Source organism: Oncorhynchus clarkii, chromosome 6 (genome assembly GCF_045791955.1).
Source record: "Oncorhynchus clarkii lewisi isolate Uvic-CL-2024 chromosome 6, UVic_Ocla_1.0, whole genome shotgun sequence".
Classification (NCBI taxonomy): Eukaryota; Metazoa; Chordata; class Actinopteri; order Salmoniformes; family Salmonidae; genus Oncorhynchus; species Oncorhynchus clarkii.
This window is the reverse complement of record NC_092152.1, coordinates 76,541,904-76,563,236: the sequence shown is the minus strand read 5'-3', so window position 1 is coordinate 76,563,236 and position 21,333 is coordinate 76,541,904. Positions and strand designations below refer to the sequence as shown.

The 21,333-nt window shown below is 42.2% G+C and overlaps 1 protein-coding gene across 1 annotated transcript in view; it reads right to left on the bottom strand.

The window, feature by feature from the left end:
- Window positions 1-21,094, bottom strand: part of LOC139411623 (talin-2-like) — a 125,793-nt gene extending 104,699 nt beyond the window's left edge. Inside the window, exon 1 of the mRNA XM_071158213.1 lies at window positions 20,934-21,094. The gene's annotated coding sequence lies outside the window, so the exon portion shown is untranslated. The remainder of the gene's footprint in view (window positions 1-20,933) is intronic.
- Window positions 21,095-21,333: the final 239 nt, after the last annotated feature.

Below are 21,333 nucleotides of genomic sequence, written 5' to 3'. Positions count from 1 at the left end.
AGTTTGATATGATTATGTTTTAGTAAAATATTATATCGGTTTGGTCTTCTTTGCGATCAATTTGCAAGTTATTTGTAATTATGTTCCGGCCCCCCGACCATCCGCTTTAGAAAACAATAAAATCAGCCCGCGGCTGAATCTACATGATGATCCCTGCTTTAAGCGCACTGTGATTAAATAATTAAGACAAATGACTGGAGGGAGCCAGAGATCAGGATCGCCTAACCAGAAGAAGAAGAACAACTGTTCCTGACCCTCTTCCTCCTGCTAACCTTAGCAGATTCTGCTGTTACGCGACACCTGAGGTTGGCAACCTTTTCCATTTGTAGTGACAATTTATCTACCAATCTGCATGCCCGTTATGACTTTTATATGCACATTTACATGGAACAGTTTAATTTAATTTAAAATAAAGTTTTGGCATCTCAAAATCATTATCATGTGGTTAATCTAAATTTTAAAATTAACTTATATTGCCAACTACGTAAAAATTGCTTACACAAAGCCAACAAAAACATTGCAGCCTGCAGGTAGAAAATATCCTGATAAAAATAAATATCCTATAAATCACATTGGCTGTGCATGGCCTGTCTGCAAGGAACTAGAAACATTGTAACATTGAAACAAATAAACAACTAATAAATTGACAACTCCTAAATGGAAATAAACCAAAACTTGTTCCTCACAAGTGTAGCCTAGGTCGTGCAGTCCGCAAACAACATGTCGACTCCGACAATGAGAACGGTAAAAGACTGTAAAAATAATATATTGAATGCATTAACGGAAATTACCGTAACCAAACATTTTAGATTAGAAATTATGGGAATTAACTGTAAATGTGATACTGATTTGGGGCGGCAGGTAGCTTAGTGGTTAGAGCGTTGGGCCAGTAACCAGAAGGTATCCTAGTGGTTAGAGCGTTGGGCCAGTAACCGAAAGGTTGCTGGATCGAATCCCAGAGTTAACAAGGCAGTTAACCCACTGTTCCCCGGTAGGCCGTCATTGTAAATAAGAATGTGTTCTTAAAATATACTGTTGGTGTGCCTCCACAATGGATTAGTCCACAGACGAGTGTGAATCAGACAGGTGTCTCATGTGCCATAAAAATAAATATATTTTAGACTGCTCTACTAAAAAAAAAAGACTAAAAAAATCTTGATAGACCAACAGCCTATCGACCAAACAGTCGACTAAACAGCCTAAACCTTGAACTAAAGGTCAAAGCCAAAAGGTAAATAAGGCCATCGGAGGTAATACACAGACTGAATATATCAAGGGTAGGTGCTGAGGAGAATGAGAGGGTGACTACCCAGCACTCAGTCGATTTACTGAAACACAAAAACTCTTTACATCTTAAAAAGGCTGTGGCTTTGCTAATCCTGTGAATTTCCCCTGTGAAAATGATAATTCCAGACAGGTAAACTGACCTGCTGGAACCCAATTAAAAGGCCTCAGGCGCTGCGCTGGCTGGGGAGAGAGAAAGGAGGGATGCTGAAAGAGGAGAACAACATGACAAGAAAGCCGATGAACTCTGAGGACTGTGGCTAGCCATTGTTGAGGTAACAATATAAGCCTAGTGGCTCAGAGCGCTGCTGCGCAATTGTAGCTGCTGTGTTGAGGCTAGTTCGGCTCTCTCAGAAGGCTGGCAGGTTCTATTGTCCAGGGCATAAGAACACAGTCCTTTCCATTCAATCACGCTAAATACCCTGCCTCGTCCATGTGCACAATTGCTGTGGTACACACACAAACACATATATACACAGTTCTAGGCATGCAACATGATCACAAACCAGTTTCTCAAAGACGGACAGCTTGAACAGCCAACTTGACAGTAGCAACGCTATTCTGTCTGTGACGGTTAGTCTTGTAACTAAGTAGAGTGGTTGTAAAATGCCACGCAGTCACCAATTAGTGCCTAAGTATCACAGGGAATGGTTTGGAAATGAGAACATGACACAAGGTTGGTGTACAACATGTGTAAGAGATCACAGAGGACGCAAAGCACTTACATTATGTTCTTGCTAAATGTTTAATTTACAGTACGCAACTTATAATGCTGAGGTTTCATTTGATAAGAGAACTACAAGTTTAGTACAAAACTCTAGAAAGAGCCACCTATCAAATCCATTGAGACACACATAGCAGCACATCTAGGTCTCAATCTCTCGGACTTCAGATTAGATTTACCGACACAGTACACCCCTATGTCTAAGTCACAGGTGGGTTCCTAATGTCTCAAATTGTTTATCCAGAAGGCGACATCAGCTGTCAGCTGCTCACCAACTGCCATGTTATTACCATCCAGACCCAGTACATTATCCTCCATTAGTATGATCTGCCCAAAACATGGAAGCAATCATGTTTTTCTGATTGTCGACCAGAAGGTTGTTTCCTCCACTCTTGTTGACAACGGTTTAGCAAAGCTTTACATCGTAGGGTCTCCTCAAATAGATGGTTCACACATAAATGAAGGCTTGTGATGTGAGAGCTTTTCAAAGACATCCCACGTCATCTCCTCTGATGTGTAGATCAGGATACAGCTGTAAACATCATCAAATCTTCAGCAGACCTCAAAAGAATAGAATTGATTGTCTAAATGTAATTCTATAGAGACCTGCAGATCTCTCCTAATGCAAGTGACAGGATCTAGTGGAAAGATGTGGCCTCAGTCAGCTTGACTTTACACCACATTTGATGTATGAGAAAATGCTGAAACATGTAATTTAGTACTTGAACTATTTCTATAACGTGTTTGCTAGTGATGTATGATTGACTTCTCTGAAAGACACAGACTGGACGAACCGGTTAAGTTACCGGATGGCAGTCGCATGTCAGTGATAAATGAACAGATATTGTAGTGTATGAAATGGATAAGGCATCAGTCACTGGTATGTAAGTGATATGTATACCATGGGGCCTGTCAGCCCTCTGCTGTATAGAAAATACAATGCACAGGCTGGAGGCTTGATTTCATATACATTGTTATGTCATCTTATATTATACCATATTATGTAGGTCATTAGGATCACACAGTTCAAGCTTTTTATGTTCATCCTAGGCAATGCTTATGAGCGTGGTGAGCTGAGTTCAAAGTCCACCTTTCCAGAAACAAGTCTCTCACTGTTGCCACTTGCTATTGACCACCCTCTGCCCTCAGCTGTGCCCTGGACACCATATATGAATTGATTGCCACTCATCTATCTTCAGAGCTTGTGCTGTTATGTGACCTAAACTGTGACATGCTTAACTCTCCGGCCATCCTACAATCTAAGCCCTGAATCTCACACAAATGATCAATGAACGTACCAGGTACAACCCCAAATTCGTAAACACGGGGACCCTCATAGATATCATCCTAACCAACTTGCCCTCCAAATACACCTCTGCTGTTTTCAACCAAGATCTCAGCGATCACTGCCTGCATCCGTAATGGGTCTGTGGTCAAACGACCACCCCTTATCACTGTCAAACGCTCCCTAAAACACTTCAGCGAGCAGGCCTTTCTAATCAACCTGGCCCGGGTATCCTGGAAGGATATTGACCTCATCCCGTCAGTAGAGGATGCCTGGTTATTCTTTAAAAGTGACTCTCACCATCTTAAATAAGCATGTCACGTTCAAAAATGTTGAACCAGGAACAGATATACAGTGGGGCAAAAAAGTATTTAGTCAGCCACCAATTGTGCAAGTTCTCCCACTTACAAAGATGAGAGAGGCCTGTAATTTTCATCATAGGTACACTTCAACTATGACAGACAAAATGAGGGAAAACAATCCAGAAAATCACATTGTAGGATTTTTAATGAATTGATTTGCAAATTATGGTGGAAAATAAGTATTTGGTCAATAACAAAAGTTTCTCAGTACTTTGTTATATACCCTTTGTTTGCAATGACAGAGGTCAAACGTTTTCTGTAAGTCCTCACAAGGTTTTCACACACTGTTGCTGGTATTTTGGCCCATTCCTCCATGCAGATCTCCTCTAGAGCAGTGATGTTTTGGGGCTGTTGCTGGGCAACACGGACTTTCAACTCGCTCCAAAGATTTTCTATGGGGTTGAGATCTGGAGACTGGCTAGGCCACTCCGGGACTTTGAAATGCTTCTTACGAAGCCACTCCTTCGTTGCCCGGGCGGTGTATTTGGGATCATTGTGATGCTGAAAGACCCAGACACATTTCATCTTCAATGCCCTTGCTGATGGAAGGAGGTTTTCACTCAAAATATCACGATACATGGCCCCATTCATTCTTTCCTTTACACGGATCAGTCGTCCTGGTACCTTTGCAGAAAAACAGCCCCAAAGCATGTTGTTTCCACCCCCATGCTTCACAGTAGGTATGGTGTTCTATGGATGCAACTCAGCATTCTTTGTCCTCCAAACACGACGAGTTGAGTTTTTACCAAAAAGTTATATTTTGGTTTTATCTGACCATATGACATTCTCCAAATCTTCTTCTGGATCATCCAAATGCTCTCTAGAAAACTTCAGACGGGCCTGGACATGTACTGGCTTAAGCAGGGGGACACGTCTGGCACTGCAGAATTTGAGTCCCTGGCGGCGTAGTGTGTTACTGATGGTAGGCTTTGTTACTTTGGTCCCAGCTCTCTGCAGGTCATTCACTAGATCCCCCCCCCGTGTGGTTCTGGGATTTTTGCTCACCGTTCTTGTGATCATTTTGACCCCACGGGGTGAGATCTTGTGTGGAGCCCCAGATCGAGGGAGATTATCCGTGGTCTTGTATGTCTTCCATTTCCTAATAATTGCTCCCACAGTTGATTTCTTCAAACCAAGCTGCTTACCTATTGCAGATTCAGTCTTCCCAGCCTGGTGCAGGTCTACAATTTTGTTTCTGGTGTCCTTTGACAGCTCTTTGGTCTTGGCCATAGTGGAGTTTGGAGTGTGACTGTTTGAGGTTGTGGACAGGTGTCTTTTATACTGATAACAAGTTCAAACGGGTGCCATTAATACAGGTAACGAGTGGAGGACAGAGGAGCCTCTTAAAGAAGAAGTTACAGGTCTGTGTGAGCCAGAAATCTTGCTTGTTTGTAGGTGACCAAATACTTATTTTCCACCAAATTTTGCAAATAAATTCATTAAAAATCCTACAATGTGATTTTCTGGATATTTTTTTCTCATTTTGTCTGTCATAGTTGAAGTGTACCTATGATGAAAATTACAGGCCTCTCTCATCTTTTTAAGTGGGAGAACTTGCACAATTGGTGGCTGACTAAATACTTTTTTGCCCCACTGTAGCCCTTGGTTCTCTCCAGACCTGACTGCCCTTAACCAGCACAAAATATCCTGTGGCGTTCTGCATTAGCATCGAATAGCCCCCGTGATATGCCATTTTTCAGGGAAGTTAGGAACAAATATACAGAAGCAGTTAGGATAGCTAAGGCTAGCTTTTTCAAGCAGAAATGTGCATCCTGCAGCACAAACTCAAAAAAATTCTGGGACTGTAAAGTCCATGGAGAATAAAAGCACCTCCTCCCAGCTGCCCACTGCACTGAGGCTAGGAAACACTGTCACCACTGATAAATCCACTATAATTGAGATTATCAATAAGCATTTTTATTTTATATATATTATTTTATATATATTAGCAACTGGGACTGAGTAGCAGGCAGTTTACTCTGGGCACCTTATTCATCCAAGCTACTCAATACTGCCCCCAGCCAGAAGAAGTTAACAACAAATTCTTATTTACTTTGATGGCCTTCACCGGCCAAACCCAGACGACGCTGGGCCAATTGTGCGCCGGCCTATGGGACTCCCAATCACGGCCGGTTGTGATACAGCCTGGATTCAAGGACTGTTGTGACACCTCTTGCACTGAGATGCAGTACCTTAGACCGCTGCGCCACTCGGGAGCCACAACTCTGCCACCGCCCCTAAACATCTCAACCCCTCCAATCCCTTCAGCCCCAGCTACTTGTCTCCAACCCCTCTGGCCACTCCCTCTGGCCACTCCCTCTGGCCACTCCCTCTGGCCATTAACACCTCCAGATCGAACCAGATGTGAGAATTTACAGTCTGCCAAAGCAACCTGTGACTTCCCTGTGACTGTGGGTGTTGACACTGTAGCTGGGGGAGGCTAAGAAGGGGGAGATCCATGGTATACCCCCCTGGAAAGAGAGAGTTTGGAAAAGAGAGGAGGGTAGGGTGTAGTTAGTGTTTCCCTCTAGGTCAGCAGAGTGGGGCTAATTCCAGGAGTAGGCTACAGCTTATCTTTCAACAGTTACCACCTCCACTCACACCACAAGATTAAATGCATACTGGATAATAATGCTGCTGGGATTAGATTAGGAACTGATGAGCAGACAACAATAGAGATGTCTGGGGATTGAGAGAGAAACTATTTTTGCAACAGCCAGATATCCACCCTCCTGCTGAGATTTGCCACTTAGGTTGCCTCAGTCTCCCAGGCCTGGTCATTTGTATTGGGAATATGGCAGTTTACTGTAAACAAATCACCGGGGATGATACAGTGAGTTTGAGTACACCGACCTCACTGGGTTGCCAGGTTGTGTTGTGGTAATGTTTACCTAGAGTGTACACTCCCCCCATTGACTGTTTGTAGTATTTACACACTCCCCTGCATTGGGATGAGTGAAAGCCTGTGGCAGGCAGTTGCAACATAAGCACTGGTCCAACCAGGGAGGGTTAATTCATGGTCACAGGTAGCATTTGCCGGTCGAGAGCACTTAGAGTACCATCGGTAATTTGCAAGCCAATTCTACATATAGAATTGCGTGCACAGTAAATGTCAGCAGTTAAACGTCCACCAGCGGGTTGTCCCTAAAACACACAGCATCGGAAAAAAACGGCAGATCAATCTCCGGTGCAGTGTGTGGGGTCCCTTAGAGTTAGGAATTGTCTGTTGTTAACCTGTGGGAATGTGTGTGTGCCAGTCAAGTCCAATCCCAACCCACAGCCTAGAACAGACAATCCAATCAGGGCCTGGGAGGGAGCTCTCATCCAACACAGCTAATTCACTTAACACGAGGCAAGGCACAACAGCAGAACAATGCCCACCTCCAGCCTTAGATTTCTCACCAGAACTAGAGATCATCAACAACATGCCTAATAAAGCCCAGGACAGGACTAGGAACCCTGCTTCTACCTGAGTCTGCCTCTCTTCAGTGTATTTGGGTCTAGAGTGTTTCTGCTGCCTCTCTTCAGTGTATTTGGGTCTAGAGTGTTTCTGCTGCCTCTCTTCAGTGTATTTGGGTCTAGAGTGTTTCTGCTGCCTCTCTTCAGTGTATTTGGGTCTAGAGTGTTTCTGCTGCCTCTCTTCAGTGTATTTGGGTCTAGAGTGTTTCTGCTGCCTCTCTTCAGTGTATTTGGGTCTAGAGTGTTTCTGCTGCCTCTCTTCAGTGTATTTGGGTCTTGAGTGTTTCTGCTGCCTCTCTTCAGTGTATTTGGGTCTGAAGTGTTTCTGCTGCCTCTCTTCAGTGTATTTGGGTCTTGAGTGTTTCTGCTGCCTCTCTTCAGTGTATTTGGGTCTAAAGTGTTTCTGCTCTGAAAAGTGTAAAATAAACCCTTAGAGCCTCAGAGAATGAGACATCATCATGAGACATGTTAGAAGCCATGAAGACCTGCCCTGAGGAGGGCCCGCGGAGGGGCGCTGAGAAGTTACCTCTGGTTAATTGATATGGACATGGGTTAATCCACCTGATCTGGATCAGGAGTTTGAGGTGTGTGATCACGTATAACCCGCGTTGGGACAAGGACAGCATTCTTCCCCGTTCCCTAATAGTCTTAACAACAACTGCCTGAGGAGGTCTTCAAGGTACCCTTTATCTTTCTGCCAGATCTGAGAACTTCCCACAGACTCAGTCCTGTCGTCAATATGAAACTGTGCGCTCAAACTTAAGACTATTGAAGAATGACATTTCAACTAGACAAAGTAGAAAACAACAAACATTGTATTGGCTTATCTCAATTAAATTCAAACTGGGGATTTGAGTGATGAGGCCATTTGCAAGTCAGGGCCAGGGAACATAAGCACTGTTGTTGCAGCATAGAAAATCACAAGCTTTGCATTAGTCCCACAGGAAGTATTACGCAGGTAGCCATAATCAAATACTTACAACTGGGTGGGTAAGACTGACAGTTAGGGTTTCTCAACTCCCCAGAGTACTGAATATTCACGAACTATATGATAGTTCCTCACTAAAAACTGTCCATACATAGCAGTTTGTCACTCAGTGCATCCCACACTACTGCTAATATAAATGTGTTACTGTCAAGCCACACCCACCACTGACTACCGCAAATTCCACCAAATTGAGCCACCACCCAAATGAACAACCATGCATCCAACAAAACACAGGGCTTGTTAATGACTGTACAAACTGTTACTGTACAGTACTTCCAGTTAGCTGTTCTCAGTTTAAGTGTTTAACTGGACTCTGGACACATTAACCCCATCGCAAACTAGCTATTCCAATGAAAAAGGAGCTCCCTCTCTGCAAGGCAGCCTTCCCTTCTCTCAGTTCCCATCTGAGTCAGATGAGTTGTTAAGTAGTCAAGTGTCCACTGAACCACAGACCAGGGTACATAACACATAATCACAAGTACCCAGAATATGTAACCAAGAGTTAATTTCCTAGCAAACAATTCATAAACAAAACAAATGTTGAATGGGATGGAGTTAGGTCTTTATTTATTACTGTTGAATTCTACTGTATTTCCTAGAGATAATCCACTGAAGAACTCTGAGCCCAACTCCAAAATAACTACAGGGTACTAATTTCTGCTTGGTGAGTGACACTAAGACAGTATAGAAGTGCTTTAATAGACATGCCCAATCATATCCAAGCAAACAATATTCTCAGTCCGCAAGTAATTTGCAGATAATTCAATCACTGCAATCAGTTTGCACTGTAAATTGGTTGTTACCAGCAAAAATATTGTAATCAGATTAAAAGGGAATTTTGAAAAACTAGATGATTACTTCTTGGATTACTTTTCAATTTAGAAAGGACTTTTGCACAATCACATTCAAATCAGCATTGAAAAAAGGAGCAAGTTTAAGTTTGTTCCACCTGAGCGAGTCTGACCACAAGTCAGAGACCACTATGACGACACCGAATGCATTTGATGGATCCTTTAGAATAAGACAATGTGTCTTAATGGGAAAGTAATCCGAAAGTAATCAGATAACGCTACAGAGTTTGGGTAATCCAAAAGTTGCATTACAGATTAAAATTTTGAACGGGTAACTAGTAACTAATTGATTATATATAGACATTTACCCAACCCTGCTACTCACCCTAAATTATTCCGCTGCTCTGTCATTTGCTACATACTTTAATCTGAAGTTGTTTGTGGTGTTGAGTGGCGTTGCACAAAACAAAGTGATCAGCAATTGGATCGTCTCTAACCAATCAGAGTGTCAAAGCCAATGACACATTTTCAAACTGCAGTGTGTTCTGACTCTGGCCCAACTCATCAGTTTCTGGACCGATCAGACGGCCCCGAATGTGTTCGCATTTGGTGAAAGCTCGGGGAGGTACTCCGATCGACACTCATTGAAGAGGAGAAACTAATGTACATGGGTGTTTGGCCAGAGCAAGAAGTCTGGGTAGCCAGGCAACAGGCTAGATACAGATGAGCCAACCAGCTAGCTAGCGCCTCATACCATACGGAGACTGGGATCATGTTCATTTGGGCACAATGTAGCAAAACGTTTTGCAGTGGGAAACAAAAACAAGGGTTAAGGTAGTCCCCTCCCTGTTTCAGTTGCTGCCAAATGAACATGACAAAGACCACACCAGGGCAGCGTGCTAGCTACTGACCTGCCCCTAAGTAGGTGTTGGATTGTCTGGCCTCTCTCCAAGGTCTCCCTCTTCTCATCACTCAACTGCCTCCTCACCCTCTGGACTTGTTGGTTCATCAGATGTTGAGGAGGCAGTCTAATGTTAGCTGTTGTATCCATTTAGATGCATTAGCTGAGCTGAACTCTCCCCCCTTTGCATGCTGCGACAAATAAAAGGTTATTTTCAGCCACTTGAATAACGTTGGCCTGTCCACATGTAATAGAATCCAGATGCCTCCCTGCCATACATGACGCTGCTGCAAAACCTTTTTAAGCCGGTGAGGAGGCTACAGAGATAGTGGGGGATAGCTGCAGAGATATTGGGTTTAAAGTAAAGGCTCTCTCCAGTCTCACTTAGCCTCTTTCTGTCTCAGTCGCTGTTCCCATCTTGAAATCTGGAAGGGAGCACTGGCTGCGCTCCCATTTTCTCTCCCCTCACTAATAAACAAAGAATGGATTCCCTTATATAGGTCTAATGAGTAACCATACGGGCAGGCAGCAGGCGACATTAGAAAATGCTCACACAAAATACTGTCCCAAATGGCACTATTCCCTACATAGATATTTTTTGTTTACAAGCAAACATCACATTCGAGTGATGTCACACATCTTCACACCAAAAAGCTCTAAAACAGGATAGCTAACGCTGATGTTGGGACCTTGACAAACTTAACAGTCTGAGTGATGACCATGAAAACACAGAAGGCTGGTGGCTATTGCTAATTAGCTATGTCCAACAAGTATATTATTCTTCTGGCTTTATCTAGCTCTATTTGTGATATTTTACCTTGCTAGGTAATCAATACTCAGATGACATCTGTGATGTCGTAGACAAAAACCATCTAAATGAGGTTTTGTTAACTTGCACGAGCTGCATCTCAAGTTGGAGGATTCTATATTGACTCCTACGTAAACAAAGCCCTTTCTGGTGCGAACCCACACGCGCTACTTTTCATGATGCAGCTAGGAAATGGGTCTATCCTGCACTACTGTTGAGCAGGGCCCATGTACAGTGGTATATTAAAAGGGCACTTCAAGAGCTATTTTCTGGTCACAGTGGATGCATTTACTGTTGTTGCATAGGGCAGTGACAGTGTCAGATAGTCCTTTCAAACATGACCTGGAGAAGCAAAGCCGCACTAAACTTTTAAACACAAGAGTGTGTCAAATGGGGCCATTAAAAAAAAGTTTGTCTTGGAACATCATGATGCAGAAGCACGAAGGCACTTTAGGCCTAGTCATGAGAGCCAAGCAGAAATAATGTATTTGTTACAGTCACAAGTCAAGATCAAAATGCATCAAAAGAAAATAAGAAAAGTAGAAGGGGCTTCCATTTCTAACTAGATTATACATGAGAAAACATGGGGAAAATCTTGCCCAACCAAATTCAAATTATTGGTAGGTTTATCATTGAACATTCCATTCTCTGTTCAGTGTTTTTTAAATAATTTTCTAAGACGCCACGTGGTCCTCTTGGAAAAATAAATTCCCTTCTAAAGACACCAACATGAAAATGTGTCAATACTATTCCCAGGACAGGAAAAGGTAACAGTAATACTTGTTAACGGTATGTTTCCAGGACTTCAAACATTGACACTTGTCCGCAAAGTGCAAATTCCTGCACCATAGTATGAATACACCATCTACTCAGGTTTCCAGAGGCTCACTGGGGCTGTACAGTGACAGTCAAAAACGACCAACTATATAACTGGCCCCTGATCGCTCCACATATAGCTTGAAACACTTTGGCATTAAGGGCGGGCTGAAGGGGAGCAAGTGTCTAAGAAATGGAAAGTACAGCACCTTCAGAAAGTATTCACACCCCTTTACTTTTTCCACATTTTGCGGTGTTCCAAAGTGGGATTAAATGTTTGGCATATTTTGTCAATGTTCTACACAAAATACTTCTTGCATCAAAATACTAATTAATAGAAACAAAGAATGTATCTTGGTTAGAAAAATATTAAACCCATGTTAGAATCACCTTTGGCAACGATTACAGCTGTGAGTCTTTCTGGGTAAGTCTAAGAGCTTTACACACCTGGATCGTACAATATTTGCACATTCATTTTACAATTTCTTCAAGTTCTGGCAAATTGGTTTTTGATCATTGCTTGACAGCCATTTAAGTCTTGCCATAGATTTAAGCCGATTTAAGTCAAAACTGTAACTACGCTACTCAGGAAAATTCTATGTGTTTTAGGGTATTGTCCTGCTGAAACGGTGAATTTGTCTCCCAGTGTCTTTTGGAAAGCAGACTGAACCAGGATTGACTGTGCTTAGCTTTATTCTATTTCTTTTGATCCTAAAAAAAACTCCCTAGTCCTTGTCGATGACAAGCATGCCCATAACATGAAGCAGCCATCACTATGCTTGAAAATATGGAGAGTGGTACTCAGTAATGTGCTGTATTGGATTTGCACCAAACATAAAGCTTTGCATTCAGGACTTAAGAGTTCATTTCTTTGCCAAATTTTTTGCAGTTTTACTTTAGTGCCTTATTGCAAACAGGATGCATTTTTTTGAATATTTGTATTCTGTACAGGCTTCCTTCTTTTCACTCTCTGTCAATTGGGTTACTATTGTGGAGTAACTACAATGTTGTTGATTCAGCCTTAGTTTTCTCCCATCACAGCCATTAAGCTCTGTTTTAAAGTCACCATTGGCCTAATGGTGAAATCCCTGAGCGGTTTCCTTCCTCTCCGGCAACTGAGTTAGGAAGGACGCCTGTATCTTTGTAGTGACTAGGTGTATTGATACACCATCCAAAGTGTAATTAATAACTTCAGCATGCTCAAAGGGATATTTAATATCTGCTTTTTTAAATTACCCATCTACCAATAGGTGCCCTTCTTTGCGAGGCATTGGACAACTTCCTGGTGTTTGTGGATGAATCTGTGTTCGAAATTCACGGCTTGACTGAGGGACCTTACAGATAATTGCATGTGTGGGATACAGAGATGAGGTAGTCATTCAAAAATAATGTTGACAACTATTATTGAACACAGTGAGTGCATGCAACTTAAGTGACTTGTCAAGCACATTTTTATTTGTGAACTTACTTTGGCTTGTCATAACAAAGGGGTTGAATACTTGACTCAATACATTTTAGCTTTGTATTTTTAATTAATTTGTTAAAATTGAAAAAACATAATTCCACTTTGACATTACGGGGTATTAGGTGAAGGCCAGTGACAAAAAAAATCTCTATTGAATCCGTTTTAAAATTCAGGCTGTAACACAATTTGGGGGAGGAAGGGGGGGCATCAAGGGGTGTGAATACTTTCTGAAGGCACAGTACAAACATTCAACATAATAGGCACTATTTATCCGACACACAGGGTTAGGCTAAGTAGCCTCTGGTTGTGATTCAACAAACACAGTCCTCTGAACAGAACGAGATGGATAATTGCTCATTTGATTATTTATTTGGGAGAATCAGTGATTCTGTGCAGTCCGACTGCAATGTACGGAGTCAATCTCAAACATGCACATACTGTCTTCTGTCTCTAGCCTCTCAGGATGAGTAACCAACCAACCTGTGGAGTGGGTGGAACAACTTTAAACCATGACCCTCCCTCAACTACCAAGGCAGGCAGGAAGGCTAGCTGGTAAACATTTGCAGCAAGAAGAGAATCTATCCTTATAGGAAAACCAAAAATAGAAGCCCTTGCCTGAAGCCAGGCTTGGGAAGAGGCAGAGCAGAGGGGTGGGTTCCACCCACATGATCTCAACAATACAACCAGGGCCAGACACACTTTCTGGGGTATTCCAACCAGGAATGCCATTTTCAGCATGGTTACCACCTCAACGGAGTCAGAACAGGAATACATTTCTGATGAGTGATATGAATGGTAGAATTGTGTCAACAAATAATACACAATCATCAGAAGTCCATTTGTTTATGAGCATTTGGGGATAAACAAGGTGACTTAGCTATAATTGGTTTGAACAACCAATGAGGGAATGTCCAATGTGTAGCAAAGCTAGTAGCAATACCAGAACGAAAGCACACCCAAAAGCACTTCAACCCAGCTTGAACAACAAAGAGAATCAGATGCTAAACTAAAGTTTAATTTACCCACGACACTTCAACATCCAGGAACATAAAGGAGCAATATTACTTTGGGCTATAAGACTGTTCCACTCACATCAGCCAGGTTTGACTTTCTCTCATGAAAAAGGAACATTTCACATTTTTACAAAAAGTAGTTCCACTGTCAGTTTGTATCAGTCTTGCAGATCAGAACAACTCAACCAGACAAAGTTTGAAACCTGTTCACTCAGATTGGATAGATGCTACTCAAAGGGCTCGCTAAACTGATATTGAATTCTGGATTGCTCTCTGGGCTAAATAAGGTCACAAGGATCAAGGTCAAACAGGTAGACTACACAGTGTGTCAGGCAGTGACATGGCCAATCATCGCAGCATCTGAGCTCATAGCAGTGTGTCACTATCATGGCTGTGTTTACAGAGGCAGCCCAATTCTGATCCTTTGCCCAATTATTAGCAAAAAATCTGATCTGATTGGTCAAAAGATCAGAATCGGTTTGCCTGTGTAAACACAGCCTAAGTAATCAGAGTTTTACACACCTTAGGCAAGTAGCCACACAATCAGACATTGCAATGCTGTGGTCATTTACTGTTAGCAGACACCTGATTATTACAGATCAGACATTTCTGTCCCGATGACTAAGGGACATGAGCCCCGGCCCCCGAGGGGCCTGGTGACCATGCCAACCATGGAGATCTGCCAATACCAAAGTCCAGCAATAGCAGAGGCTTTCAGCTGCAACCTCAAACAGATTTCAGAGCAGATCTGCTTTCAGCTGCGGTGATCCAGTATGACAGTTAGTCCCTGAACCACCCTCCTTTGGCCCAGGCCAGTGCTAGGGGAACTGTCTCCCAAATGGCACCCTATTCCCTAAATAGTGCATTACATTTGCCCAGGGCTCTTTAGGGAATGCAGCCAGCGACACGACACCTTGAATTTGGCCCAAAGGCCAGTAAAGTGCACCTTCTTAAGGACACCTAATAATGTGTAATGGGAAAGTATGATTTTGCCATATAAACATGTTCAGTACAAGCTGGAGTTCTGTGGTATGGGGTTCTCACTTCACAGGCTCTGTCCCTTTCATTAAATATAAACAATAAACTAAAAACTTGTCGGTTGTTAAATTACAATTTTATAATGTAAACTTAAGTTTTCAGAACCCCCAAACGCTTTCATTTACGGAATGCAGTTCATTTGAAATTCATTTTTTAATGGTAACGCATCACTGTTGGATGAAAGGACAAAGTATTTAAATATAACAACTATTTCAATTAATCATTGAGAAAAGCCAAACCACATCCAAGGTAATTAAAGCAATATAGTGAACAGTGTAAGTGGATAATTAGCTGATTCTAGCACAGAAGCTAATGAAACAGGTTGCCAACAGTTCCTAGAAGATACTACAGTAGTTAAAGAGATTGAACGGGATGTGAAGCACTTACAAATGGGTAACATATTGTACGAATTGGAATTAGATATTTTTTTTTGTGGGATGTAACATAACATATTATACGACATGGATGACTCGTTTTGGCTCGTTATCACTATTTTTACAACTACTGACTGAAATTATACAAAACCTTTATAAAATACATCTTTAAGCACCAGTTAAATTTAGAACCAGTCATTATTCAAGTCATTTTGGTCTAGCAGAAGGAGGAACAGCAACACCATATAAGATATGAGGAACAGTTGCTGAGTTAGTAACATCTCTTTAGGCTATGGGCCTACGTTTGGAGTGCTGCATGGGTCTGGATATGAATCTGTAACGTTGCTTTTTGCAAAGCTTCAAACTTTAATTTTCACAAAGACACCATAGGCTACAGCCAAATGAAAGATCTTATCAGAACAGACCCCATTTTTAAAACATAATTCTCACAAATGTTCCTTGCCGTTTGAACTAATGCAGCTTGTTCTGTCAGTTTACACAGGCTACAGATGAAGGGTCATTGTCTCACATGACATAAGTGAGGACTCTCCTGCATGGCAAACACAGGCCAGAGAAGTTGTATTCAAGAGGCAATTCCAGAGAAATAGCATCACTGAATCATCTTAAAAAAGGTACAGTCTTGGATCTGTTCAATGGTCATTTCAGTTCTATTTAGTCCTACTCATTGACTGCATTTAGAAGTCCGTCTATGAATCTGAGAGGGGTTACATTTCCGCAGCCCCATCCCTCCGCTGTATACCAAAACAAATGGCCGGGCTGCAGCTGCTTTCTCTAATCTCAGAATGTAGCTTTAAGCCTGGCATCTCTTTTCAATTATAGGACTTCTTGCATCAGAACTGCTAAGAATGATCAGCCCTCACCACAAGCATGGACTACCCTTGTGTAATGTACAGAACTTAAACAAACTATTTACAAAGGCCAATCAATCAGAAATAGCTTTGAGACATGCCTGGCAAGCAGCCATATTTGATTTGCAATGCAAACAGGAAGGCCTTCACATTACAACTCAAATGCATGGAGGCAGATGAGTGGAAGGGACACAGTATGGGAAATGTTGACTGGAATATTAATACCCAATTTCAACCTCCAACCTTTCGGATCCTGTGCATGTCAGAGGTGTAGTATTTTATCAGTTTCTGTTGGCAGGACTGTTGTCCAGCGAGCTGCAGCTGTGATACTTGAATGCCGTGTGTTGCCTGTTGCTAATTATAACTGAACATGAGAATGTGACAGGGTGGGAGAGCACAGGAGTGCATCCACTGAACCGTGGGTTTGGGTCACATGCTCTTAACTGTCTGGGTCCAAACTAAGTTACAGTTCTCTACACTTCTCCCAGAGTGTGCATTAGCACACTTTCTCAGATGGATTTTACAACGGTGGAAACCAATCCCATGCTTTTTAATCAATACACTTCTGGAAAAGGGTGGAGAATCAGATCGTATCCTAACTAAGCGTTAAGCACAGGCAGGCATAGAAAAGCCCTGGTCTTCAAAGTTCAAAAGGAATCCTGCCAAAGTATTGGAATCTCATGATTTGGCTCTTTTGTATAAGGTTACACATAGCTGGGCTGGGTCACACTGAGGTGTGAAATTCAGATATATTGTTGTTAATGTGCACGAACACAGCCCTGGGGCTGCATTCCAGAACGTGGCTGCTACTACGGACTGCATTCATATAGTAGCTTACCTTTCATACTCACACCTAAAATGGTTCTTCAGAGAATTATAGAGGTTAACTCACCTTTATACCCAAGTGTGTTACCCAGTGGAGTGATACACAACGCATTAATCAAGAGACTGGCTACAACTTAAGTGATCAAATTAAATGATGTAGTAGAATAAAATCAATAGGGGACTAAGGATACACAGCAGTTATTGTTAGGAATAGTTCTCTGCCCCAACCACTTCCTCTGCTCTGCAGTCTGCACACATCAACCAAGCCCACAGAGAGCTACTTATCTTCCCCTGCGTCTCATCTACATCCTAGTAGGTCTGGGTCTCACCTCTCCCCTCAGAACGAAGGCACCTGACTGCTGGCCTTGGCAGCAAGGCCCCCCTCCTCTCCCCTGGTCCTCCAGACCACCAAGTTGTCATTGTACATCCTGCTGTCATTATGCTGCCTGTCGACAGACTGCTATTTGGGAGTCAACCACTCTATTCCCTACAAAGCTCATCAAATGTAGTGCACTATATAAAGAATAGGGTGCTATTTGGGACTTAGGGTAGCCTCCAGCCCTGCTCATTACTTCCTCTCCCTGGGTTGTGATGACAGGCAGCAGAGGCCACTCTGAACACAACACAGGCTGGATCAATAAATTAGCCATCACACTCGTGATGAACTCCTCCACAACCGGATGCTATTGGCCTTAGAGGTCTTTATAAGCCATAAACACATTGGCCTGTGGCTTTGAGAGGCTCTTATTATCGCCTATAGTTGGAATGTGGCACTATCAGGTTTAGTATGTAAAATACAGAACAATGCATGAACCAGTGGTCAGCACCATGTGGGAAATGGCATGGATGCCAAACAAACTGCCTATAATCGTAACAGAATGTGTGATAACACTTACAATCATATTGCCATTAACGTAGAACAGACCCACATACAAATGCTGTCATGTATCCCATCATCACATATTCATATTAAACTTCTGCTGCTAAAGTGATGTATTCATTGTTCATATTAAACCATGTGAATATAAATACTGCATTCACGACTCCATTCACGGGAAAATAAGGCAGCTATGCTGGTTAGCATCAAACAGCAGTTTCATAAAGGGCTTGATTGTTATTCTAAATACTGTCACTTCATGCCACTCATCTCAGTGCTGGGAATTTGACAAACGGGCCCATTGAAACAATAAGAATATTTGTCAATCACTGCTGCTTTGACAGAATGTAGCTCAAACTGCTAATAATGTAATGGATGAATACACACGTTTAAAAAGGTCGGAGCAGTTTCTAATACAAGGAGGAAAACGTTTTTGATTGATGTTTTTTGTGAATGTCAGATGTGTGTAAGCATGAAAACGATAGAAGTTAATGCTGGTGATGACTGACCTGCAGTGCATACTAAGCATCAATAAGAACGGTTAAATAGTTCTTATGGAGGAATATTTTACAAATGGTCAAGTGGAAAATTAACCAGGGTTGCGTTCAGTAAGACAAAACCGTGGGCAACAGCTGAATTCAACGGAAACAGTACTGAACGACCAGTTGAAAATCTTTGTGATTATAGTGCTGTACGAGTTGTGATTTCAGATGGTCACACCCATATTGATCAGGCCACACATATCAAATCTGAGCAAACATACCTGACTGTTGATGAACCGTCCGCTATGTTTTAGGGAAATGTGTCGTTCAGTACAAACCGTCACACAACCTAGCAAACGTTGATGCGACCTGAATGCTCCCCATGTGTATTAAAATACTTCATTGCTTTTCTATGATAGAGTGGAAGACCAATCCTCTGGCCCTCCATCGGCTTCAACAACTAGACCAGGGCCCAGTTTCCAAAAAGCATATTAAGGCTAAGTTAATCATTAAAACCACTGAGCTCAATGGTTCTAACGATGAACATAGCCTTACGATGCTTTTGGGAAACCGAGCCCAAGGGCTGTTAAATTCTGGTCCTGGAGAGCCCAAACGCTACTGCTTTTAGTTTCTACCTGGCAGTTAATTGCACTTTCCTGGTGTACTCAGTCTTATTAGAAGAAGAGCATGAAAACTAGAAGTGTTTTGGCCCAACAGGATTGGCATTGAACAGCCCTGAACTAGATGAAGAGAAGGGAAGGTGCCAACCCCATGTAGAGTGACATTACCTCACCCTGGCCGATCAATAGGATCAATGACTCATTTCACAGACATAACAAACCAATCCCAGTATGGTAGGTGTCCCAACAGAGCTATCGGTCAGTCTTCTCAGACATTATGTACCCAGAACATCCTCACTAGAAGGCCATATCTTTTTACTGGCACGCCAAGGACTAAACCAGGGAGTTTTCTGAACCAAGTACTTTTTGTCCATAAAACTACCCAAAAAAACCTAGCTTGCTCAGCAAACATTTCAAACATCCCCCTTTTTCTGCCACTCATAACAGTGTCAACCTTCTGCTTACCAGCTGAAACCAACAAGTCTACCTCTAGCCGCACTCCAAGATTCTTATAGGCTAAATTACAAGTTTGCCCAGCTTTACTAGTGGTCCTTTACAAACAGCAATAAAATAAGAATGTATCAACACTGTACATGCAGTCATTTGAATAATCATTCACCACATGAAAAAAAATAAGGAACATTATTTTGTACTATTCTCAAAAGGATCGAATTGTAGTTATACCAAGCAATGGTAGGCGATATTGTGCCAAATGAATGGTCAATTGATGATATTCTGCATTTAATAGGCTACATGATCACTGTGGTACGTCAATGCAAGTCAAGGGGTGTGGCACTACCATGTGCTGCAAGAAGGCACACATATTTAAATCAAAGTAAATAAAGTCATTCGTGGATACTCCACAGCCAACAATTATCCGGACCGTTGCATATTCCTGGTTACATTGTTGCGGTTCTTATGACGAGCGACACCTTGATATATTGTAGCGACCAGCACCCACGCTGGTGCAAAGCTCACGGACGTGGAAAACTGCTGCTGAAATACTGGACGAGTGTGGTTGGATTTAAAATGTATTCGCGTGCTTATTCGGCCAGATTCACTATGCAATGAGTGCCTCTGATATAGGGAAACAGCTTGGCACACTGTGTTGTGTTTCATATAAAACATATCAAAGCATAGATACTTCAATGGCGTATCATGTATAAACGGAGATAATGCAAAGTTTTAAAAGGTGTCTCTAGTCTAGTGGTACTCACTGATGGTAGCGGCTATCGGGCTATAATATGGCGGTTTCAAATCGCCCCCCTCCATGCAGTTACAATTGAATTGCCATGACCCCTACGCATACACAGCCTATATTTCTAACAAGAATGTAGGCTATTTGTTACATAGGATATACTCAGTAATGTTGATTACGTTTACAAACGGTGTTATTATAAAGGGCTCAATTTGGCACTCTCATTTCACAAACAGAGCTACCCCAAAACACATGGACTTCGACTCCTGCTTCTCTTCTCACCAAATGCAATATATGTGGTCATTTAGCCGAAAGGGTACATTTGGGTCTAAACTACTTAATTTCCTGTAGTAGTATGAAAATGCAATGACGTTCATGTGAAATTCCTCAACAGCCAACATCCTCTGTAGCCTAATCTCACACCATGAAATGTGTTGACCACCACCAATTTTGACCATAAATTCAGGAAAAGTAGGGGACACGCTCACGAATTGAATTAAGACACTGTATGCACAACAGTTCAGAGTTTACATCTCAGTAAAAACTATGCAGTAAGGATAACTCTGAAACAAGACATACAATCCCATTCATTCGATAGTCAAGCAAAGTTTCTACATCGCCTTGCTCGCTGTTTTGCAACGCACTCCCATCAAATCCCTAATTAAATCAAGCATGGACAGAGAGAATGTCTCATTTCGACGTCTATTCAAGAAGCGGACTGGACATAATAAGCCGGCAGAAAATGCTATCCTACCTGCTAATGTTCTACTGCTTCATTGCCTGCAATCAGCCCTTCAGATGCACATATAACCAGAAGTCCTGCTCTATTGAGTAAAAACCCGTCCTCGCTGAGGAAATCTCAAAGTGGCCAAATAATGAACAGTAGTGGTGGTTGGTGTTGAAGGGAGGGGAGGTAGCGGGGTGTTGGGGAGAGCGGAAACACGTCATAAAAGAGGGACCTTAAGGGGCTTTGTAGTCACTTCTGCATTGTAGACAATTATGTCCGTAGCTGTGTTCCATCTACTGTTGTAAAAAGCGCTTTGAAGTCCATTAGAGGATAGGGTCTGAGAGAGACGTCGCCATGGTACCACAAGCAGGAGCATAATAGTGAAACATAATAGAAGTATATCAGGGCCCAGTTTCTAATAGCGATG